The sequence below is a fragment of the Manis pentadactyla genome, chromosome 18 (assembly GCF_030020395.1).
Source record: "Manis pentadactyla isolate mManPen7 chromosome 18, mManPen7.hap1, whole genome shotgun sequence".
In the NCBI taxonomy this organism is placed as follows: Eukaryota; Metazoa; Chordata; class Mammalia; order Pholidota; family Manidae; genus Manis; species Manis pentadactyla.
Genome location: NC_080036.1, coordinates 11,941,743 through 11,964,306, shown reverse-complemented (window position 1 = coordinate 11,964,306; position 22,564 = coordinate 11,941,743). Strand labels below are relative to the sequence as shown.

General features: G+C 35.2%; 1 long non-coding RNA gene, 1 other non-coding gene and 2 pseudogenes across 3 annotated transcripts; all 4 read left to right on the top strand.

The window, feature by feature from the left end:
* Window positions 1-118: 118 nt before the first annotated feature.
* Window positions 119-212, top strand: LOC118908825 (small nucleolar RNA SNORD116). Its single transcript, XR_005023373.1, has one exon. It is a non-coding gene; the product is annotated as a small nucleolar RNA SNORD116 (small nucleolar RNA).
* A 2,616-nt stretch (window positions 213-2,828) lies between these two features.
* On the top strand, window positions 2,829-21,780 carry LOC118908798 (uncharacterized). Of its 2 annotated transcripts, XR_008994642.1 has the most exons (8): window positions 2,829-2,949; window positions 4,098-4,190; window positions 5,209-5,331; window positions 6,521-6,635; window positions 11,103-11,232; window positions 14,564-14,693; window positions 15,419-15,521; window positions 16,207-21,780. It is a non-coding gene; the product is annotated as an uncharacterized LOC118908798 (long non-coding RNA). The 2 variants fall into 2 exon arrangements; XR_008994643.1 differs by lacking the exon at window positions 6,521-6,635.
* Window positions 3,161-3,242, top strand: LOC118908837 (small nucleolar RNA SNORD116; annotated as a pseudogene).
* LOC118908839 (small nucleolar RNA SNORD116) lies at window positions 5,539-5,614 on the top strand (annotated as a pseudogene).
* Window positions 21,781-22,564: the final 784 nt, after the last annotated feature.

Here is a 22,564-nt window from a genome sequence, read left to right as displayed (position 1 = left end):
GTTGCTCAGGGGCGTGGTTCTGAGTCCTCCAGGTGGCTGCAGGTCTCCCAGGCCATCAGCTTGCCTGCTGAGACATCCAGCCTGTCTTGGGAAGGGTCCGGCTTCCCAGGTCGTGCTCGGATCGATGATGACTCCCTCTTATGCATTCCTTGGAAAATCTGAACAAAATGAGTGAGAACCCTCTACCGTCGTTCTCATCAGATCTGAGGTCCAGCACGTTTTCTCACCCAGGGGCCAGAGAGGTCAGGAACAGTTTCCCCGAGGCACATTCAGTGCCCCCGAATGTGCTTGGATTGATCATGATTCCCTCTTATGTGTTCCTTGGAAATCTAAACATCCTTTTTGTTGTCTCATTCTGTATGTGATACAGTTGTATCAGTGATCATTTTCCATTTGTTTGCCCTTTTTAGCAGCATCGAATGTGTAAAAGTAGGAAGTTATCCTTTTGTTTGAGAAAGAGTCACTGGGAATTGTGTGTCCTGTGTACACGGAATCCTCTTTGGAAGTGCACATTCCGAGTTCAGATAGCCAGATGCTTTCTCAGTTCCCTGTTGGTGAGATGCACATGATTTATGATTCGCAACTTTACGCTGGCCTCTTTGCTTCCATCGAATCCATTAGGCACACCTCTTAGTTCCTTTGTCTCCTAAAGGGAAAAGATTTCCTTATCATCAGGTTCATGGCATATGCTGTGATGAGGCATTTCTTTTTTCTCTTATTCTCAATTGAAGAGGCAACGTGGATTCTCGTATTTATTGAATCAGTGGGTCAGTCCTTGCTGGAATTTAGCACCTTTTGAATCTGAGGCTATGCTCACTTGCAAAGACACTTTGGTCTATGGCTTTAATGGCCTTGTGTTTGAATTCATGTGTGCATTAGCATTTCAGTCTATAGGTGGGTCTTCCAGTTGTGCACCAGTGCATGACACGTTGGTCTAGATGGACTTAGGATTCTTAATTTTTTGAAAGCACAGCATTGAAGGTACTTGTTTATTACAGTGCACAAGCCCAAGGTGAGTGACCTTTCTCTAATAAGATTTTTACCCTGTAATTATTGACACTGGAATTTTCTAATCTGTTAGAATTTTCTTTGTTCAAATGTAGGAATTTTGCCTTGACTGTGAGAGAGAAGCATGCTTGTGAATCCTAGCGGTCAATTAAAGTGAGCATCTTCTGTCCTTCCCTGAGGAGCCACCTTTGGTGGCAGCAGCCTCACGTTCTGGTGGTCTTTGTTTCTCAGACAGTGCATTTCTTCTCTGAATGCTTCCTGATATCGTGTCCATATTTTATGAAATCTGTTGAAAGGAAGGGTATATGCAGAGTCATTCAGTTTTCACTGCAGGTACTCCTTTTACTGATGACACATCTGTGTTAGTTACGTACCCCATGGTGTCACAGTTCGCATTTCTGTTTTTAGTCATTGTTTTCAGAAATGTGATTATCCAATGTAAATCCAGGAAGGTTTACTTAACTAAAGAATTTTAAATTAATGAATTGTACCCATATTTAGCTGCCTGCATACATACATATATCTTCTTGTTTTGATTTCCTATGCCAAATTTTTCCCAAAAGGTATAATGAAATTGGACATTGCTATGTTCTATTCGGCATAACAATGGACACACTTTTTTTCTTTCCACTTTTTACTTCATTCCCATGGCCATCGTGGATCAAGTACTAGGTTTCATATGAAAGAGAGTTTCGTTTTTTTTATATCTGTCAAAAATTTTTTTAAGTTTATTTGATTTGGAAAAGGTTTTGGGGGCTGACAACTTAAATGCATTTCATGTGTCTCAGAAAGGCTGGGTGTTTACCGCATGGTTTGTTTCTAAGGAAGTTAGTAAACATTCATTAAAAAATTTTTAAGCTGCATGTGCTCCTGAGAAAGACACAACTGCAGGGAAAGAATATTGAAAACAAGTCGGCATTCCCATCATTAAGGTTTTCAAATTGGTAAACATCTTGTCCTGAAAATACTGACATTCTTCTTAGGGATGATGTAATATTCCAGTAACACCAACTCTCTAGCTATGCTGGTCAGCCTTGAACCTTGGGAATTGAATGCTGTGCCTGGTCTTCCTGACTAAGTAGGGTGGGTCAGTGTATCTAAGTGCCTTTTTTTCATGTGCCATCATTGTATTTCAAATGTGTTTAAGAGAGATACTAGTTGTAATGCATGGTTCTGAGGTGTGTATGCTTGGGAACTTCGAGACGAATGTCTTAAAAAATTAATTTGTATACCATCATGTCCCAAGGAGTAAACGTAACTTTTCTGGTAATACAGCTTGTCCAGTAAGCATCCAGTAAATGTCATATAGGTTTTTATCACTTCACTTTCCATTAGATTATTTTTTCTCAACTTCCCTAATTTCTCCTTGTACTTTGTGGATTGGAAGTGATGTTGAATGGAAGGTGCATTTGGCTTCGTGGACTTCTCACCAACAAAGAAGTGATGTGTTGTCATTGGTAACAGGTTTCTCTTTTGCAAAGGATAATAATGATTTTACTCCACAGATAACATCCCAATTTTCAACACATTTTTACAGGATTATTTTTATTATCATTTTAAAGAAGGTGGGGATTCACATGGCTTTTCAAAGGCTGTATTAATCTAAATTCTGTGAGGCATTAATAATCTGATGAGTTATTCATGCTGTCTTCTTTTTTACAGCATTTTGATTCTTTCTCTGCTTGGAATAATATTTTAAACATCTAAGTAAATAATGTACTTCAATTCAGATAAATAATGAACGCTGCCATCTTTTCTTGGTTGATAAACGGACATTACTACTTCTCATGTGCATGTATTTATTCTATTATTGCAGTTCCAGGTGGACCAAGAACTGGGGTTATATGAAAGAGTTTATTCCCTCTTCTTGAGCAATGAAGGTACATTTCAGGAATAATTCTGCCAATACATTTGAAAGGGCCAGTGGTAATTCTCACATAGGTAAGCATTCTGTTGAAGATATTGACTTAGCACATTGATTCCTCTTAGCATATGATATCATTTCTCTGACAGTGAGGCTCTGGTTATGCTAGTCCCCCATGGGACTGAATCACTGTCTATAATGCTGGTCTCCATGATTAAGTAGAGTGGATTCCTGAATGCTCAGTGGCTGCCACAGCTCAGGATCAAGGTCCCTTATACAAAAGTGCCTGGATCGATGATGACTTCAAAAATGGATCTCGTTGGAATCTGAACAAAATGAGTGACAAAATCACTTCTGTGAGCTGAGGTCCAGGACAGGGACCATGCTAAGTAGTAATGTGGAGAGGGTTCAGCTGGTCAGGTAGTACTGTAGCCAGGACTGGGGTATCTAAAATCTACTCTGATTGTATACATTAAGGGAAATGAATTGTATAGGTATCTATAAACATCTAATTTAGGGATACCATGGAAACTCTTCGAGTGCTGGCTGGCAGCGTCCACACCCTCATAGTAACCAGGCCCTGGAGAACCAGCACATGAGTAGGGAGACCAGTGGTATATGGTTATACCTACCCTTGAGCCATTCACACATTTTTCTTAGCTGCCAAAATCCTCAGAGAAGCAGTGTATTGAAGTCAATTAGGTAATCAAAGCTAAAGATACGAGTGTTTTCTTATTTATCTCTTAAGTAAAAGAAACATGGCAATTGAAGAGTTCTTATTTGTCAAATGTCTTAAATGACATTTCATTTCCTTGCCTTTCAAGTCCCAAGAATTGGAGCAGTTCTATTTTTTTCTGTTACCCAGAGAGGAACTTTCTGGACATTTGAGTCATGAAATCATTAAACATTATAAATTATAAAATGATTATATTTCCAATTCTGAATATTCTAGGTCAATTTGTTGCCTAATATTCATATTTTGTTTGTGGGTTTCATAGTTAGTGATGAAAGGGAGACCCTAGTTTAAATGCCTGGTGCTGAGGGGTACATTTGGGGAAACTTGAAGACAGAGATCATGTGATGTTCATCGCTACCTTGTTCCAAGTAGTGAACATAATCTTTCTTATTGTACAGTCAAGTAAATACTAGGCTTGTTCCTTATAGCGTGTTATTAGAAAACTTTGAATAATGATGCCTTTGTCAAATTCCCCAATACATTTTGTAGATACAGGATGATACACTGCTCCAGTGAGTGGCTGATTTTGTCACTTGTACCAGCTTCCTTCTATGGGAATGACCAGAATAATGAACTCTAGAGGTAATATTGCAACTTTTAATAAATATATTTCCCTGGGTTGTTTCTATTATTTATTTTTGGCAAACAAGATTACAAATGATTTTGAAAAGAGTCTGTTAATCCAATATGAGACCTTAATAATTTGGGTGATCTGAGGCTACTGTGTATTTTACTCACAATATTTTTATGCTTCCTTTCTTTCAAATAACATCAGAAGATTATGCTAGAGAAATAGTATTTTCGTATATGTGTACATAGTAAACCTCTTATGTTGGGTGTGGATAACATATGGACATGTATACTCCTCTTTCAATAATTTTACTCATTGCTAACATATCAGCATGGACCAAGATCTTGGTTTCATATAAAAGGTTTTATTTCTTCCCCTTGAAACACAAAATGAACAAAAGTATTGGTAATAATTCTGCCTCCCATTTTCAAGGGCCAGTGGGGGTTTTCATTTCAAAGGAACAAGCATAATTTTATAGTTATATAGACAATCAAATGAGTAGCTATTGTTAATTCCTTATTATCTCATATCAGTAAATGTTCATTTGGGAAGGTTTTGTTTTACAACTTCTTCAATTTCTTCTTTGCTTTGTAAATGAAAGTGATTTTGGAATTGCATGGAATGCTCACCACCATAGCAAAGAAGTACTAACTTCACTTCTACCTGTTACCTTTTCTGGCATGGGGCAAAACAATGCATTCCAATAGTAATAACAAGCTTTAAATAAATTTTCTTCTTATGGATGTTTTTATTAGATTTTCTGTAATCAGGTACTTAATTAGTTTATGAAGTATCTGTTAATCCAAATAATGTGAGTCATTAATTTCCTGGTGAGCCATCCAGTATTTTGTCTCTTTTACTTCTAAGGCTTTTGTGCTTTCTCCCTTTGAATAACATCAGAAATATCCTAGTAAAATAATATGGGCACATTGATATGAAGATACCTAATAAACCCTCCTGTCTTATGCATGTTTGATAAATGGACATGTATACATCTCATCTTTCCTTATTTTTACTCTATTTACACAGATGGACATGGAGCACTGGCTGGGTTTCATATGAAAGAGTTCATACCTTCTTCTTGACATGAAAGAAACTACTGAAAATATTCCTGCTATTTCATCCTCAAAAGCCAGTAGGAATTTTGCATCAGTAAGCATTTTGTCCTGAAAATACTGACATTCTTCTCATGACACTGTAACTCTCCTATAATAATGACATTCTGAGTAGCAAGTCAGTTATGAGGCTGGTCATTGACCGAAGTGGCTGTTCTCCATGATAGAACAGTGTGGGTCAGTGTGTCCCAGGGAGACGGACTCCTGAGTGCTCAGGATCGAGGTCTCTTTTACAAAAGTGCCTAGATCAATGATGACTTCAAAAAATGTTGGAATCTGAACAAAATGAGTGACAAAATCACTTCTGTGAGCTGAGGTCCAGGACAGGGACCATGCTAAGTAACGATGTGGAGGGGGTTCACTTGGTCAGGTAGTACTGTAGCCAGGACTGGGGTATCTGGAAGCTACTCCGACTGTATACATTAATGGAAATAAACTGTACAGATGTCTATTAATATCTGATTTAGGGATGCCATGGAAACTCTTTGACTGCTGGCTGGCAGCATCCACACACTCATGGTAACCAGACCGTAGAGAACCAGCACATGAGTAGGGAGACCCAAGGGATGTATTTAGTTCAATTAGATAGTTCAAAAGATATCAGTCTTTACTTATCAATTATTATTCTTTTGATATAAAATATTTTGTTAGTTATAGGTGTACAACAAGGTGATTTGACATTGATGTGCATTATTAAATGCTCACCAAACATGTAGTTACCATCTATTGCCATACAATGTTATTGCAATATTAGTCAATTATATTTTAGATAAAGGAAATATGTGGAAATTGAAGAATGGATTCTATCTGTGGGAGTGTTTCTGAGTAAGTTTTAATTTGCTTGTTAGGCCAGTCACAGGAATTAGTATAATTCTTTCTTCCTGTTACCAGTGAGAAATTTTCTAGGCATTTCAGTGATGGACACAAGTATATGCTGCATTACATATGTTTAATTGTAAAAATTACTGTATTCCTAATTCTTTTGGTTAATATTTTTAAGGAAGTGTCTTAAGGAAGATGCCAGTTTTAATGAGTGATGCTGAGGGTTCATTGGAGAAACTTTTATCAGATCTTTCTACACTCTTCTGTTCCATGAAGCAATTGTATTTTTATTATTATTATCATATAGGTGATCAGTGAATGTATATAATTAATTCTATATAATATCTTATTCAATTCAGAAGTTTTCCTTTCTCATCTCCTCTAATTTCCCCTATAGTTTAGAGGTTGGAAATAATACTGTAATTGCATGAAATTCTTACCACCTCACCAAAGAAGAGCTAATTTTGTTGTTTTATCAGCTCCCTTATCTGAGAAGCAACACAATACTGGACTCTCAAGGTGACATATAATTTTTTATAAGATTTTTGCTTGGTTACTTTTATTGTTTTTCTAAATAATCTGAGCAGACTGATTACCAGTAAAGAAAACTGAATTGGTAATCAGAAAACTCCCAGAAAACAAAATTCCAGGACCAAGTAGCTTCACAGGGAAATTCTACCAGACATTCAAAGAAGAGATAATGCCATCCTTCTTAAAGTATTCCAAAAAATAGAAGAGGGTATGCTTCCAAACTCATTCTATGAGGCCAGCATCACTTTAATACCAAAACCAGACAAAGAAAATTAAAAAAAAAGAAAATTACAGACCAATATCCTTGATGAATGTAGATGCAAAAATCCTCAACACAATATTAGCAAGCCAAATTCAAAAATAGATCAAAAGGATCATCTATCATGACCAAGTGGGATTTATTCCAGGGATGGTACAATCCTAATGTGGCACACAATTAAAAAAAAGGAAAGATAAAAACCGTATGATCTCAATTTGATAAAATGCAACATCCATTAATGTTAGAAACTCTCAACAAAATGGGCATAGAGGGTATGTACCTCAACATAATAAAGCCCATATATGACAAACTCACACTATACTCAGTGGCGAAAAGCTGAAAGCTTTTCCTCTAAGATGAGGAACGAGACAAGGATGTCACTTTCACCACTTTTATTCAACATAGTACTGGAAGTCCTAGCCATGGCAATGAGACAAGAAAAAAGATAAAAGTCATCCAACTGGTAAGGAGGGAGTAAAACTGTTACTATTTGCAAATGACTTGATACTGTATATAGAAAACTCTGAAGACTCCACCAAAAATCTATTAGAACTAATAATTGGATTCAGCAAAGTTGCAGACATAAAATCAATATACAGAAATATGTTGCACTCCTACATACTAACAACAAACTAGCAAAAAGAGAAATCAGGAAAACAATTACATTTACAATTGCATCAAAAAGAATAAAAGACGTAGGAATAAACCTAACCAAGGAGGTGAAAGATGTGTACTCTGAAAACTATAAGACACCAATGAAAGAAATAAAGAAGACAAAATAAATAGAACTCTATCCCATGCTCATGGATAGGAAGAATTAATATTGTCAAAATGGCCATCCTGCCCAAAGCAATGAACAGATTCAGTGCAGTCCCTATCAAAATGCCGATGGCATTTTTCAATGAACTAGAGGAAATAATCCTAAAATTATACGGAAGCACAAAAGACCCCATATATATATATTTTTTTAGAGTGAGTATCTGTGCTGGACCTCAGTTTCACAGAAGTAATTGTGTGACTCATTTTGTTCAGATTTTTTCAACAAGACTATTTATTATGGTGGCACTGTGTTCCTCGGAAAGTGAAAGACACTGAGCCTTCTGGAGTTCATCACTCTGGAACATAGTTTTTCACCCTATGAAGTCACGGATATCAGCCCCCATGTCAGTGATCCACACCTTCCTGTTAGGGAAAAATGCTTACCAACCTGAGGATTTCCACTGGCCTTTGAGGATGGGCCTCTCCTTAATATTTCAATGGGAAGGAATAAACATCTTCCTATGACACCTGAATTTTGTCCTTATCACTCTGTGAGAATACAGTTGTGGAAAGATTAGAAATAAACATGTCTATTGGTATGCCAGGCACAAGATAGTGGGGTTCAATAATAGACCCACCTATTAAATAAGCTATATATCACTCTCCAAGGATACTTCTGATGTTATTCCAACAATATGAATTGTGTTAGTGTTTAGCCTCCAACAGAGCAAATATTATCCAACGTTTTCTGTCAGACAAATTTAAATGTGCAACCAGACTATCTGAGTATACTTGCAGTTCCAGGAAAATGTTGACTGAACAATTTAGTCATAAGATATTCATATGTATTTCTGTCAATCACAAAATGCCGTGATAGGGGAATAAAGAACAATCGTCTATAAATCAGAGTACTTAACTTGCTTGAGCTCAAGAACCTGGCAACTTGCAGAGGATACACAAGGTTATGTTACACATGATTCCACACAGTATGGTCACAGCAGTGCTGGAGGTTCTCACAGAGGCACAGCACCCATGGACATGTGACTAGAGGGGCTGGGAGTGTGCATGGAGGGAGAGTTGGACGTGGGGCCATGAAGTATTTCCCATCCTATTTCCAAGGTGATAGTCCCCAGGCCACACTGTTGGGGCCTCAGTGGCATTGGGGAATACACACTTCTCAGGAGAAACAAGCTTCTGTAGCCACACTGTGAGGAACAGCCTTGCCATTATCCCCATGCCTACTCTTCTGCATGAGGCATCAGCACGAAAACTGAGAAAGTGAAAAAATTCTGGAAAAGAACAAATGCCTTAAAGAAGACCTCATGCTGTTGAATTGACAGGCTCTACACAACACCAATGAAATTCTTTTCTTTAATTGAACTATAGTTGATACACAATATTATGATGGTTTCATGTATACAATATAGTGATTAATAGTTACATACATTATTAAATCCTCACCCAACTAGTGTAATTACTGTCAACATAGAAATATGTTACGGAACTGTTGATTATATCCTCTATGCTGTACTCATCCCCATGACTAATTTATATTATGATTGAGATTTTGTGCTGCTTTATCTCCTTCACCTATTTCTCCCACCCACTCCAACCCCACCAGATGGTAACTTCTCAGTGTCTATGAGTCAACTGCTGTTTTGTTCATTTTGCTTTGTTTTTTTTTTAGGTTCCACATGTAAGTGAAATCATATGGTATATGTCTTTGTCCACCTGGCTTATTTCACTGAGCATAATGCCCTCTAGTCCCTCCATGTTGTTGCAAATGGCAGGATTTCTTTCTTTTTTTAATGTCTGAATAATATTCCATAGTGTATATGTACCACATCGCCTTTATCCATCAGATGATTTGACTGAACCAGTGTATTGACAGACACTCTCGTTGCTTCCATGTTTTGTCTATTGTAAATGATGTTGCAGTAAGCATAGAGGTACATATATCTTTTTGAAACATGAATTTTTTTTCTTTGGGTAAATTCTGAGATATGGAATTAATGAGTTGTATTTAGTGAGTTGTATGGTATTTCTATTTTTAGTTTTTTGAGAAACCTCCATACTGCTTTCCACAGTGACTGCACCAATTTACATTCCCACCAACTGTGTAGGAGGGTGATAGTGGCTGTTCTGACTGGTGTGAGATAATATCTCACTGTGGTTTTGATGTTCATTTCCCTGATGACTAATGATGTGCAGCATCTTTTCATGTGCCTGTTGGCCAACTGTATTTCTTCTTTGGAAAAATGTCTGTCAGGTCCTCTGCCCATTTTTTAATGAGGTTATTTGGGGGGTTTTGGTGTTGAGGCATATGTGTTCTTTATATATTTTGGATGTTAACCCCTTATCAGATAGTTCATTTACAAATATATTCCCCCACACTATAGGTTGCCTTTTTGTTTTGCTTGATGGTCTCATTTACTGTAGAGAAAATTTTAGTTTGATACAGTCTCCCTTGTGAGAGATGTGTCCAGAAAAAATTGCTCATGCTTATGTTCAAAATATTTTTGCCTATGTTCTCTTCTAAGAGTTTAATGGTTTCATTTCCTATATTTGGGTCTTTAACTCAGTCCATAAGAGACTGTTCTCCATTGTGCATTCATGGCTCCTTTGTCATATATTAATGGAAAATATATGTATGGGTTTATTTCTGGGCTCTCTGTTCTATTGCATCGATCTCTGGATCTGTTCTTGTGCCAGTAACATACAGTTTAGGTTACTGTACTTTTGTAGTGTACCTTGATACCCCCAGCTTTGCTATTCTTTCTGAGTTATTTTGTGGTTCCATACAAATTTTGGGATTATTTGCTCTAGTTCATTGAAAAATGCTGTTGGTATTTAACAGGGATTGCATTGGGCATGATAGCCATTTTGACAAGATTACTTCTTCCTATCCATGAGCATGGGGTAGAGTTACCAGTTACATTTTTTTACTGGTAATCAGTCTGTTTGGATTTTCTGTGTCTTTTTGGGTCAGTCTTGGAAGGTTATACATTTCTAGGAGTTTGTCTTTTTCTTTCAGGTTGTCCAATTTATTTGTATATAGTTTTTCATACAATTCTCTTATAATTCTTTGAATTGATGTGGTGTCAGTTATAACCTCTCCTTTTTCATTTCTGATTTTGTTTATTTGTTTCCTCTTTTTTCTTGATAAGTCTGGCTAGGGGTTTTTCTGTTTTGCTTATCTATTTTGTTTGTAAACAACCAGATCTTGGTTTCAATACTTTTTTCTATTGTTTCATTCTGCTCTATTTATTTCTTCTCTGATCTTTATTATGTCCCTCCTTCTTCTAATGTTGGGCTTTGTTTGTTACTCTTTTTAGAGTTCCTTTAGGTGTGAGTTCAGGTTGTTTATTTGGGCTTGTTCTTGCTTCTCGAGGTAGGCTTACTTCTTATCTTGCCACATATTTATTCTGTTCCCACAGGTTGATGTGGACCAGAAACTGTGTTTCATTTGAAAGAGTTTATTCCTTCCCCTTGAGATGTGACTTGAAGGAAAGTATTGGGAATAATTCTGCCTCCCATTTTCAAGGGCCTGTGTGAATTCTCACAAAGGTAAATATTTTATCCTGAGAATACTGATACTGTTTTAGGTATTTATAATGCTGTAGTGACAGTGAGAGTCTTTCTATAGTAGTCCATCATAGCTGGGTCACTGATTGTTTTTGCTGGTCTCTATGACTTAATAACATGGTCATTGTTTCAAATGGTGATGGAATCCTATTGTTTAGTGCCTGTCACCTATCTAAGGCTCATAGTTGCTTTTATAAACAAGCCTGAATCAATGATGACTTCAATAGTTGATCTCTCAAAAAGTCTGGACAAAAAGATTGATAGAATCACCTCTCTGAAACTAAGTTCAAGACTCAGTTGAGTCTTCCTGGCCATATAACGAAGTTGGTGTTAATGTGAAATAGATTGTGATAATTTATGTTTCATTTTGTAATCCCTAGGACCAGTACTGAGCAAATGATTTTTAAAATACCAAAAGAACAACCAAAGAACTTAAATTGTATAATAGAAAAATATCTACCTAATACAAAAGAAGGCAGCCCTGAATAAACAGAGGAATTAAAAAAGTGTAAGATCTAGATAACAGATAGGAAATTGGCAGACATAATCCAACCATGTGATAATTATATTTAATTAAAAAAAACAAACTGGGCGAGTCTATTAAAATATTGACTACTATACACTGTTTATAAGAGATGTACTTTACAACCAAATACACAAATACTTTGAAAATAAAAGAATGGGGAAACTGTATCATGTAAAAAATTCCCAGAAGAGAGCTGGATTGTCAGTTCAGTATAAGAACATCAAAGAATATAGATTTTAAGATAAAATATTACTATAAATGAACAAGGATATCATATAATGATAGAAGTGTTAATTAACCTGGAATGTGTAATAAACATAATCACCTAATCACAGTGTCTCAAATTATATAAAGCAAAAACTGACATGATTGAAGAGATAAATGGACAATTAAGTGGTAATAACTGGACTCTTAAGACCTTCTAAGATATACCACTTAGCCAGAAATTCAGTGTGCTTATATCATACTTGAGCAATCTTATCAACCAACTTGACCATATATATATATATATATATATATGTATATATAATTCCAATCAATAGAAGAACACAATTGTTTTTAAACACACCTAGAACACTCTGCAGCACAGATCATTTGCTAAATCATAAAACCAGACTCAATTTAAAAAAGATTGAAATAATGTAGAATATATGACCACAAGAAAATTAAATTAGAAATCAAAGCAGAAATAAAACTGTAAAATTGCCTAATATTTGGAAATTAACATACTTTACAAAACCCATGGATCAAGGACAAAATAATAAAAGAAACCAGAAAACATTTAGAATTGAATAGGATGCAGCTAAAGAATGACTACGGGAAAATTTATAGTTTTAAATGGCTGCATGAGAAAAGAGGAAATATTTCAAGTAAGTAACTTATGCTTCTACCTTAAGAACAAGAAAAAGACTAAACTACAAATTGAACCAAATAAACTGCAAGGAAGTAAGTAACAAGGGTTTGAGCAAAAATCAATGTCATAAAAATAAAACCCAGGGTAACTATAGAGAAAAGCCATGAAATGAAAAGTTGGATTTCTACAAAGATTAGTGATATTGACAAGCCTTTAGTTGGACTTACCAAGAAACAGAATGAGAAGACATACATCACGAAAATTAGGAATGAAAGAGGAGGCATCACTACTGACTCTCTAGATTCCATCAGGAATGTTGTCTGTCTCACTGGGTTTTCTCAAGGGGATGTGACTGTGGAGGAATGCAAGGTTCTAGTTGCACTTAAAACTCAACACACCATTGGTATTTAGAGATTCTCAATGACATCAGTACTTATCTCCATGAGGTTTCCAGAAGATCCCTTGGAAATATACTACCACACATTCAAATTTAACTGTTTCTAGCCAGTTTTTTTTAAGTATAGTTGATATACAGTATATTGGTTTCAAGTATACAACACAGTGATTCATCAGTTACACCCATTATTAAATCCTCACCCCAACTAGTGTTGTTACTATCTGTCAACATAGCAAGATGTTGAAGAACCACTGACTATATTCTCCAACATGCTGCCCTTCCATCCCCATGACCAACTTATATTATGATTGAGATTTTGTGCCTCTTTATCCCCCTCACGCTCCCTACCCACCCACCTCAACCCCTCCCCCATGGTAACCACCAGTCACTTCTCAGTGTCTATGAGTCTACTGCTGTTTTCTTCATTTTGTTTTGTTTTGTTTTTAGATTCCACATGTAAGTGAAAACATACGGTACTTGTCTTTCCCCACCTGCCTTATTTCTCTGAGCATAATGTCCTCTAGGTGTATCCATGTTGTCACAAGTGTCAGGATTTCTTTCTTTTTTTATGGCTGATTAACAGTCTATTGTGTATCATCTATCGATAGACACTTTGGTTGCTTGTCAGTAATTTAATCTATTTCCAGAGGCCTCGTGTACTCACATCAGATATATACATTAATAATGTAGTAAATCCTCCATGGTTTCCATTCCTGTAGAATCTAGGATTTTTGACATTTCTGTGCTTAGCTCAGAGCATAAGGCATAATTCCTTGAATAGTTATTTCCTTTTCAGGAATGAAGACATTGACCAAAATGAGGTATGTGATTGAGAGTATGTCCCTGGTGCCTCAGCATGTGTGTCCTGTTGAGTAAGAGCATTAGAGGAGAATGAGAAACGGCCCCCAAACGTAGTTTGTGACAGGCTAGAAAACTATGCACTTCTTACCTGTGTAGTTATTTTTCTCAAATTACTGCACACTATGATTGAGATTGGCTTTTTTTGTTTTTTTAATTAAAATAGAGTTGATATACAATATTACATTAGTTTCAGATGTACAACATAGTGATTTGACAATCCCATACATTACTAAATGCTCACCATAAGTACAGTTAACATCTGTCAACATACAAAGAAATTACAATATTATCAGCTATGTTCCCTATGCTGGATTTCCATTCCCGTGGCTAATTTATCTTCTCATTTGAAGTTGGTACCTCCTTATCCACTTCACCTACTTCCCCCAGCCCCGAGCCCCCGCACCTATAGCCAGATGCTCTCTGTGTCTTTGGACCTCAGAGGGAAGGGAGAGCTGTTCATGTTTGAAGGTTGTACACATGACACACAATGGAATTAGTAACAACCACTCTTCCCAGTCTGTATAGCACAAAATACCCATGATTCATGGTATTTTCTTTTTAAATTAGATTTTTTCACATGTTTATGTATATTTTATATGTAATATAGATGCATTTATATTTCTATCTGCATATTTTTTTCTTAAAATGTTCTTTTTCTTTTTTTTCTTCCTGTCAGGTGTTGATAGAGCCTAGAAGGGCCCTGTGCCTTTGCCTTATCTCTTGGATGCTGTCTCCACAGAATGAGCTCACAACTTCTCAGTCAGTGGTTTTCCATCTCTACCTGTGGTCTTTGGACACCCTTTTAGGTATGACTGTATGAGCATGTTTATATGAAAAAGACCTAAAATGAATAGGAGTTGATAGATCTTGCTCTCCTTAAGCTTTATGTCTTTTGGTTGTAGCTAAATAGCGTTAAAAATCCATCCAAGAGCCAGATGAGATTGGGCACAGATATTGGGAGTTACAGCTGTGGGTAATAACAGGTCTCCCTAAATGGTGGTACTTCCTCAACAATCCTATCCTAAAACTAAATTTACCTCGATAAGACAATTTACAAAGTTACTTTTCAGTTCTTTATTTGTATGACTGGGCTTTTAACTTCTTATGTTCTGATGTTTCAGAGTGATTTTTATGACACAAACACCTTATGGATTGCCAGGCATGGGATAGGTTCTCCACAAATTTCTATTGAGAATAGATATATGAGTAGATTATTTTAAAGTACTGTTGTAAATTACCCTGTCAACTAAGCACCAAAAAAATGATGTAAAAAGAGAGATGTAATTTTCAGTAGTATTCAGGCAATCCAGTTGGTTTTGGAAATGTGCAAGGGGAAGGGCACTAATGCAATGTGCTGACAGTAATGGGTAGTGTCATGGAGCAGCTGACAGTAGTTTCAGAGCTGTATAACAGAATGAGAAGCGGGTTCCAAAAGAAATTAATATGAAAAAGTACGAAGAGTGTCTTCTCAGCTTAGAGCTGAATTCCCTTTTTCACTGGAAGTGGTATTTCTCATTTGTTTTTCCCTCAGAAGATGACTTCTTGGGAACTCTTTGGAGTAAATGATACCAATACATCACTGAAACAAAACTTTCCAAACAAAAAGCCTGTTATCCAAGGGGCATCTTCTGAAGGTAAGGTTTTTGTCAGAACAGTGCTTGCTTTCTAATATCTAGATAGAAAAATTGGATGTTAATTTTCTGAAGATTGATGATTTTTTTTGCAATCTAATTGACTCCAAGGGCCATATTGCATAATGAGTTAAGTGATAGTTTTTCTTATATACCTACATAGCTTTTCTCATTTTAACTAGTACATTTACTGTTAATGTGGAAGATTTACTTAGCTTTTATTATTATCCAATAAACTGAGCTCCTTCTTGGCTGGATCCATTATGTTACCAGAGAATTGTGTGCCTGAGATAAAGTAATACTCAAAAACTATTAGACTGGAGGGCAGTCAAGTAGTTTTGTCTGAAATAATTCATCAAATGAGTGAGTGATCTAGAACTTAAAGGAGCCAAATACAGAAGTGAAGAGACAGATTAAGATCTGAGGTGGTAGGAGATGTCCATAACTTTTTAGCCAATGAAGGAGAAACTGCAGCACCCATGTTTGGCATCTTTGATTTTAGGAAGTTTTAAAGTCATTTTTCTGGCCACAGCATGGCCCCAGATGCTGAAGATGTAGGTTTCTCTGCAAACTCCGAGTAGATGGTTCAGGCACATATAGGAGTGCACGAGGATTTCATTTCCTCTGTCAGTCTCCTTAAAACACGTGTTCTTCACCGTTGCCAATTTTCCCCACTGTGTCCTCACAGGTGATGATTGCAAAGGCGAGGTGGATTTGGTGCTGTGGCTGCCATCACTTCTACTGCAGGCTTCAGCAAAACAATGATACAGTCTTCCTCATGCATGGCGACTCCTCTCTGTCCTGTGTTGCAGTGGACACCTCCTGCAGATAAGAAATGCTTAACTGAGAAATGCTCATGTCGGGATATCATCGATGAGACTTTAATTTGGGCATGGCGGCTGTTTCCCTTGCTGCCACCTGACTCAATCCCAGGAGCCTCAGTAGAGGAAATATTATTGCACAAGAAACTCAAAATGATGGAATTGCTTAGTGATCCCATAACTATACATTTATAATTTTCATTTGCCATGTGGTAAATTTTTTAAATAGGGTATATTAAAAAGAAACTGAGTAAATTTTTATAAAAATTCAAAGCATATCTAAATATCTAATATATAATTAAGTACTTTCGTTAGTCGCAGTCTGTTCCCCAGTTTTCTTCTGTTAAGGGAGTTGTGTGCATTTTTTAAGTGGATAGATATGCACACACACACACACACACACACGTACTTAAAAGCTATATTGTGGGGTTCTGGAAGTGGGGCCCTATTGTACACATTTTTCTGAAAATTGCCTTTCCTTTAACAGTTTTTTCAATGCCATTTTTCTATTTCAGTAATGCACTTCTGTGTCATTTGTTGAATGACTGCATGACTATTTTATAGATGAAATATAATTGTTTTAAGCATTTCTCATTCGTAGATATTTATGTTAGCACCAAATTTCTGTGCAGTGAGCCTCCCTATATATCACTAATTTTGCATATGTCTATTATACCATAATACTTAGCAGTTGAAATACTGGGATTAAGGATATGCACATTTCAAATTTTGAAAATTATTACAAGATTTCCTTAAAAATGTGGTAAGAATTTTTTCCTCATATGGCAATGAACGAGATCGCCAGCTTTCCCACACCTCACAGATAATGGATTTTATAAATACTTAAAATCTTTGCCAGTGTGATAGCCCAAACTATTGTCTTAAATTGTATTTCTTTTGTTTTGAGTTTGATCATTTTTTCATGTTTACTGGCCATCTGTACTTTTAATTTCCTCTTTATGTCCAATTTTGAGGGTGGAGGGAAGTCTTAGTCTCTTCATGATTTTGAAGAGCTCATTTATTATTGGGAGAATAAGCTTTGGATTGTCAAGTATTACAGATATTTTTTACACAGTTTTAAACATCATTTTTGTTATAAGAATGTGTATGATTGTTATATGTCCAAGTTAACCATGTTTGCTTCTATGGCTTCTGAGTTTCATGTCATTTTGGAAAGATATTTATATTGATTCCATAAAACCCTTCACCTATGTTAACTTCTAATTCTTTTGTGTTTTTTTAAATTCAAATTAGTTAATCATGAGAAATTTTTTTTATTTGAAATCTTAAAGTTGCCAAGTTATTTGCCATTACCTGCGATTATTTGCCAATAATTGCCCATTTATCTGTAATGCCACACCTTTGCACATATGCTGTATTCTCATCTGTGACTGGCTCCATTTTTGTTCTGTGGATCTGTGTCTCTTCTGCCTCCTGTCTCATGTGTCTTCTCATTGGTGGAAATTACAGTTTAGACTGCAATTTCATCAACTTTAATAAATAATATAGGGGAGAATTGGCTTTTAAAAATATAAATCTTCCTACACAAGGACAAGGTATGTCTTTTCTTATCTTTTATTTAGTAACTTTAACTACTGTTAATATGTTAACTTTGTGGTGGGGTATTTTCTTTCAATTTATTTTCTTCCTTGATAATTTTTATGTATCTGAAAGTTTGTTTTGTTTTTATGGGTTAGTGGTCAACTTACTCTTTCCCATTACTTCAGATTTTTCAAAGTATCTACTAAATCCTTTGTAAATACTGATAGTTTTGATTCTTTCCTTCCAAATGATCTGGGTTTAGTTATATTGATAAAGTTTACTGACTGGTACTTTCACAGCACTTAAAATTACCCACCCTTGACTTAATCAGGTTTTGCTGGAATGGTTGGATTTGACCAGCACATTGTTGCTTGTCTAGTATCCAAAAGACTCCCAGAAAGAGCAATAATCAAGCAAAGCTGAGTTTATAAACCTACTCCAGCAATGGAAAACACCACTTTGACAAGGGTTAGTAGTGTTTTAAAACTAGGAAATTAGAGCTTTGGATCTGGGATGATATGGTTTAAGGTGGGCTTTTCAAGTCAGAGAATGGGCAAAATTTGCCATGCATAGTTTAAATGAAAACGGAATGTGAGGCTAGATAGGCTAGATAAAAGTTTTTGTCTTAAATTAGATGTTTGCCAATGTGTGTAAGATGTTATCAATGACAGAAGAGTGATTTGCTTAGATGAGCAAACTGTGAATTTATTTATTTGTTTACAGTTCTATCTTGTTTATAGGACTCTGCTGGGGGTAGTATCAGATCTTAGTCCTAATAGGTAAGTTATTTTGATAGAGGTTGTCTCAATCATCAATATAAGATGCTAATTGTAAATTTGAGATATTTTTGAGTATCATGTTAGAAAGTCTCCTATGTTTTATATATTTCTAAGGAATTTTAATCAAAACCAGGTGGTAGATATAATCAAGTGCTTTTTGCATAAGCTGTATTAATTTTTAATTAAACTTTTATCAGTGTGAAATAATTTATTTTCTACTACTGCACTTTTGTTTTATTCCTTGAATGAGAAAACACTATTTGGTGATGAAAAAAATGTTTTACTCTTTAATTTGATTTGGAATTTTTACAAGTACACTGTTAAATTAATCTGCAATTTTCTCATTTTGTCATGCTTTAATATTAGATTTTCTGATTGTGTTAAATAGTTCTGAGTGTTCTAGAATGTCTTGAAAAGCTCTAGTGTTAACAGTCAAGTATACGCATCAGTTCAGTCTCTGAGCTCGCCTTTGTTTTTGGTGGTTTTGAGTAGAAATGAGACTATCTAGAAAAATCTTCTCATTTATTTCTATGGTTATTGTTTGTTTCTTATTTTATATCATATTTAATTTGTTCTCCTGGAAAATCACAACCCAAGCAAATTTTCAAACACAGTATCATGAGGCTATGCAACATGTTCTTTCATTTCTCTTTTAAGTTCTTGTTTCAATTGATATCCATGTTCGTTCCAGTTTGGTTATTTTTGCTATGCCTATTTTAGTGAAATAAGAATGACTCATGAATGTTTAGCATCACCAGTTCCCTCTCCCACCTCCCCCAAACAGCTCTTTGGTGTAATTTGTCTGTATGTGTGTGTGTGTGATGTTCAGATTTATGTATGTTTTTTCCTGTATTCCTTTAATGATTTTTAAAAATAAATTCTTAGATATGTTATCCACTTATTTTCACTTGTTATTAGTAATGAAAGATTTGCTCCGTTGTGAATTTTATAACACTTTTCGTTATGAATACAGTGGAAACATTCAGAGTATAAGGAGAAAAGAACAGTCAGCTTGCAGATACTAGGAAGCCAAGTTCCACCATTATCAGCATTTTGCCATATTCACCTCATGTTTTCTTAAAGTATTTTCAAATAAAGTTAGGGAAATCCTAACACTTCTTTCCCCCAGATGCCTTTATAAAATTTTATTTTTAAGTCATAGTATACATTATAAAATTCAGAATTTCCAAAAGGATATTCAGTGAAAAATAATTCATTTCTCAATTATGTCCTCTATAACCACCATTGCAATTTCTTCTTCCTGAAGACAATTCGTGTTATAGATTCTTGTTTTCCTTTCAGACATATACACATAAACACACATACACATCCCAAAATGTCTATGTATAGATAGATACATACATACACACACTTTTATAATGTTCTGTAACTTCTTTTATATATTTATATAATGTATAAATATTTTAATATTTCTAGCAAATCATTTCATATCAGCATATGAGGTGTTTCATTACTATCTTTAATACTTACATTTGTGCACAGATAATGCATGGACTTTAGTTGTTTAATTCAATAAGTTTTCTTAAAAGTATATAACCATGTAACCCATGTAACTATAACATATTCAGGAAATGGAATCTTTTTATTATTTAAGAACCTTCACTACTTCCTCCTTCCATCCAAGCCTAATTCTCATAGGAAACAGTGTCCTGATTTCTATCAGCATTTGCCTGTTTTTGAAATTAATCTAACTAGATTCACATAGTATATGTCTGGCTTCTTCCATTCATCATAATGATATTGAGATTCATCCATGTCACTTCCTATATTAGTAGGTTCAAATTTTTTTTAAGTTGCAGAGTAACATTCCGTTGAATGGCATATTACAGTTAATCCATTTGCCTGTTAATGGACATCTGGGTTGCTTCTAGTTCTTAGTTATTTTAAATGTGCTAGCAGATCTTTTATGTGATTACATAAAAATGGAATTTGCTTCATCATAAGATGGACTTTGCTTAACTTTATAAGAAACTGCCAAAGAGTCTTACAGAGGTGGAGACTTTTTACCGCTTCAGCCAATGATATTTTCTTGTCCTACACATCATTATCAACATTGAAAGTTGTTATTTTTTTAAATCTGACTTGTTTGGGTGTGAAGTGGTATCTTCTTGTGACTTCAATTTATAAGTTGTTTACTTGAGAAGCTAAACAGTGTTTCATGAGGTTAGCTGCCAGCTATAAACCTTCTTTAGTAAAATTTCTGTTTAATTTTTCTCAACATTTTATATTTTATTTTGAAGTAATTTTAGACTTACAGGAAAATTTCAAAAACAGTACAGAGATTTCCTATATATTCTTTACTCTGTTTTAATATTAACATCTTCTATACTATTATTATAACATTAATACACAGAAAAATTTTTGAAAACTGGGAACTATTATCGATATAATACTATTAACTAGTCTGAAGATTTGAATTTTGCCAATTGTCCCACTAATATCCTTTTTCTATTCAGGTCCACCTTTTTTCTAGTTCAGTCCAATGTAAGATCCCATATTAGATTTAGTTGTAATAGTTTCTTATCTCTATATCCAGCCCCTGTTCTTGGAGTGTTCTTCTGTCATTCTTTGTATTTCACAACCTTTTGGGCACTTTTGAAGATTGCTAGAATAATTTTGTATGATAGACCTTAATTTGGATTTATCTGCTATTTTCTTGTGATGAGATTGGGTTATGCACTTTTAGTAAAAATAACACAGTGATAATTGTGTGTGCTTTTCAGTGGATCATTCAGGAGTGCATGATGTCTTATTTTTACTATATTAGATATGACCATATGGTTAAGGTGGTGTATGTTAGGTTTCTCCACTGCAAAGTTACTATTTTTCTCTTTGTAATTAATAAATATTTTGTGAAGAAGAAGTACTTTGAGGCATTCAAATATTTTATCTCACTGAATTCATTCACTCATTAATTTTAGCACCCACTGATGACTCTTGCCTGCAGTAATTATTATTATGGTGTTTGCCAAATGCTGACTTCCTGTTTTCATGATACTTTCTACACTTATTCACTAGATCTTGACTGCAAGGAAGAACTGTCCTTTCCCCCATTTATTTATGTGTTTGGTTGTGTATCAGTATGGATGTATACTATTTATTGTATTCTATGGGTTTTCATTTATTGCAATAATTAATTTTTATTGCTAAAAGTTTCCGATATTTCACCACTAGGAGCTTTTTAAAGTTGATCCCTATGTCCTTTCAACACTCCCACACAATTTTTTTGAGCACTTCCTTATTTTCTGATTCATTCTAGGCTCATCTTCTGCTTTCCTTCCCTAAACCCAGAATCACAAGGAGCTCTGGTTCTTTGTATTAGAAAATAGTATTTAGAAACCAAGATCTGAGTATTGCATGTATTCATTACTATTAGAATATCATTATATCTAAGCCCCCCTAGTGCACAGAGTTGGAAAATACATATGTTTACTCATGCACGTATTTATTTCTCTCTCTGTCCATTTGTGTGTGTATAGCTCCGTACTGTTATTTCTGATTACAACCCAAAATCACAAGGCTCATTTTATCCCCCCCTCCTTCATTACTGGTAACTCCTTTCTCCAACAGCAAGAAACCTACCTTTCATTATCTACAATATATTTTCTTGTTTCCTAAATCCTGTATATACACGAAGTAGTTTCACAATTGCCATACCTTACCCTTTTAAAAAGAAAATCACTAACTAAATCACAATATGTAAATATAATTTTTTCTTTACCTTTATAGTATCCAGGTGAACACAATTCCCCAAACTTAGATTAATTTTTTTCTCCTGATCCACTACCTGTTAATCATAGAGTCATGTACTTTCTCACTGTTTATATTCTATTTTGAGTTCCCCCACCTCATGGTTGATTTTAACTATTTTTGCATTTATGAA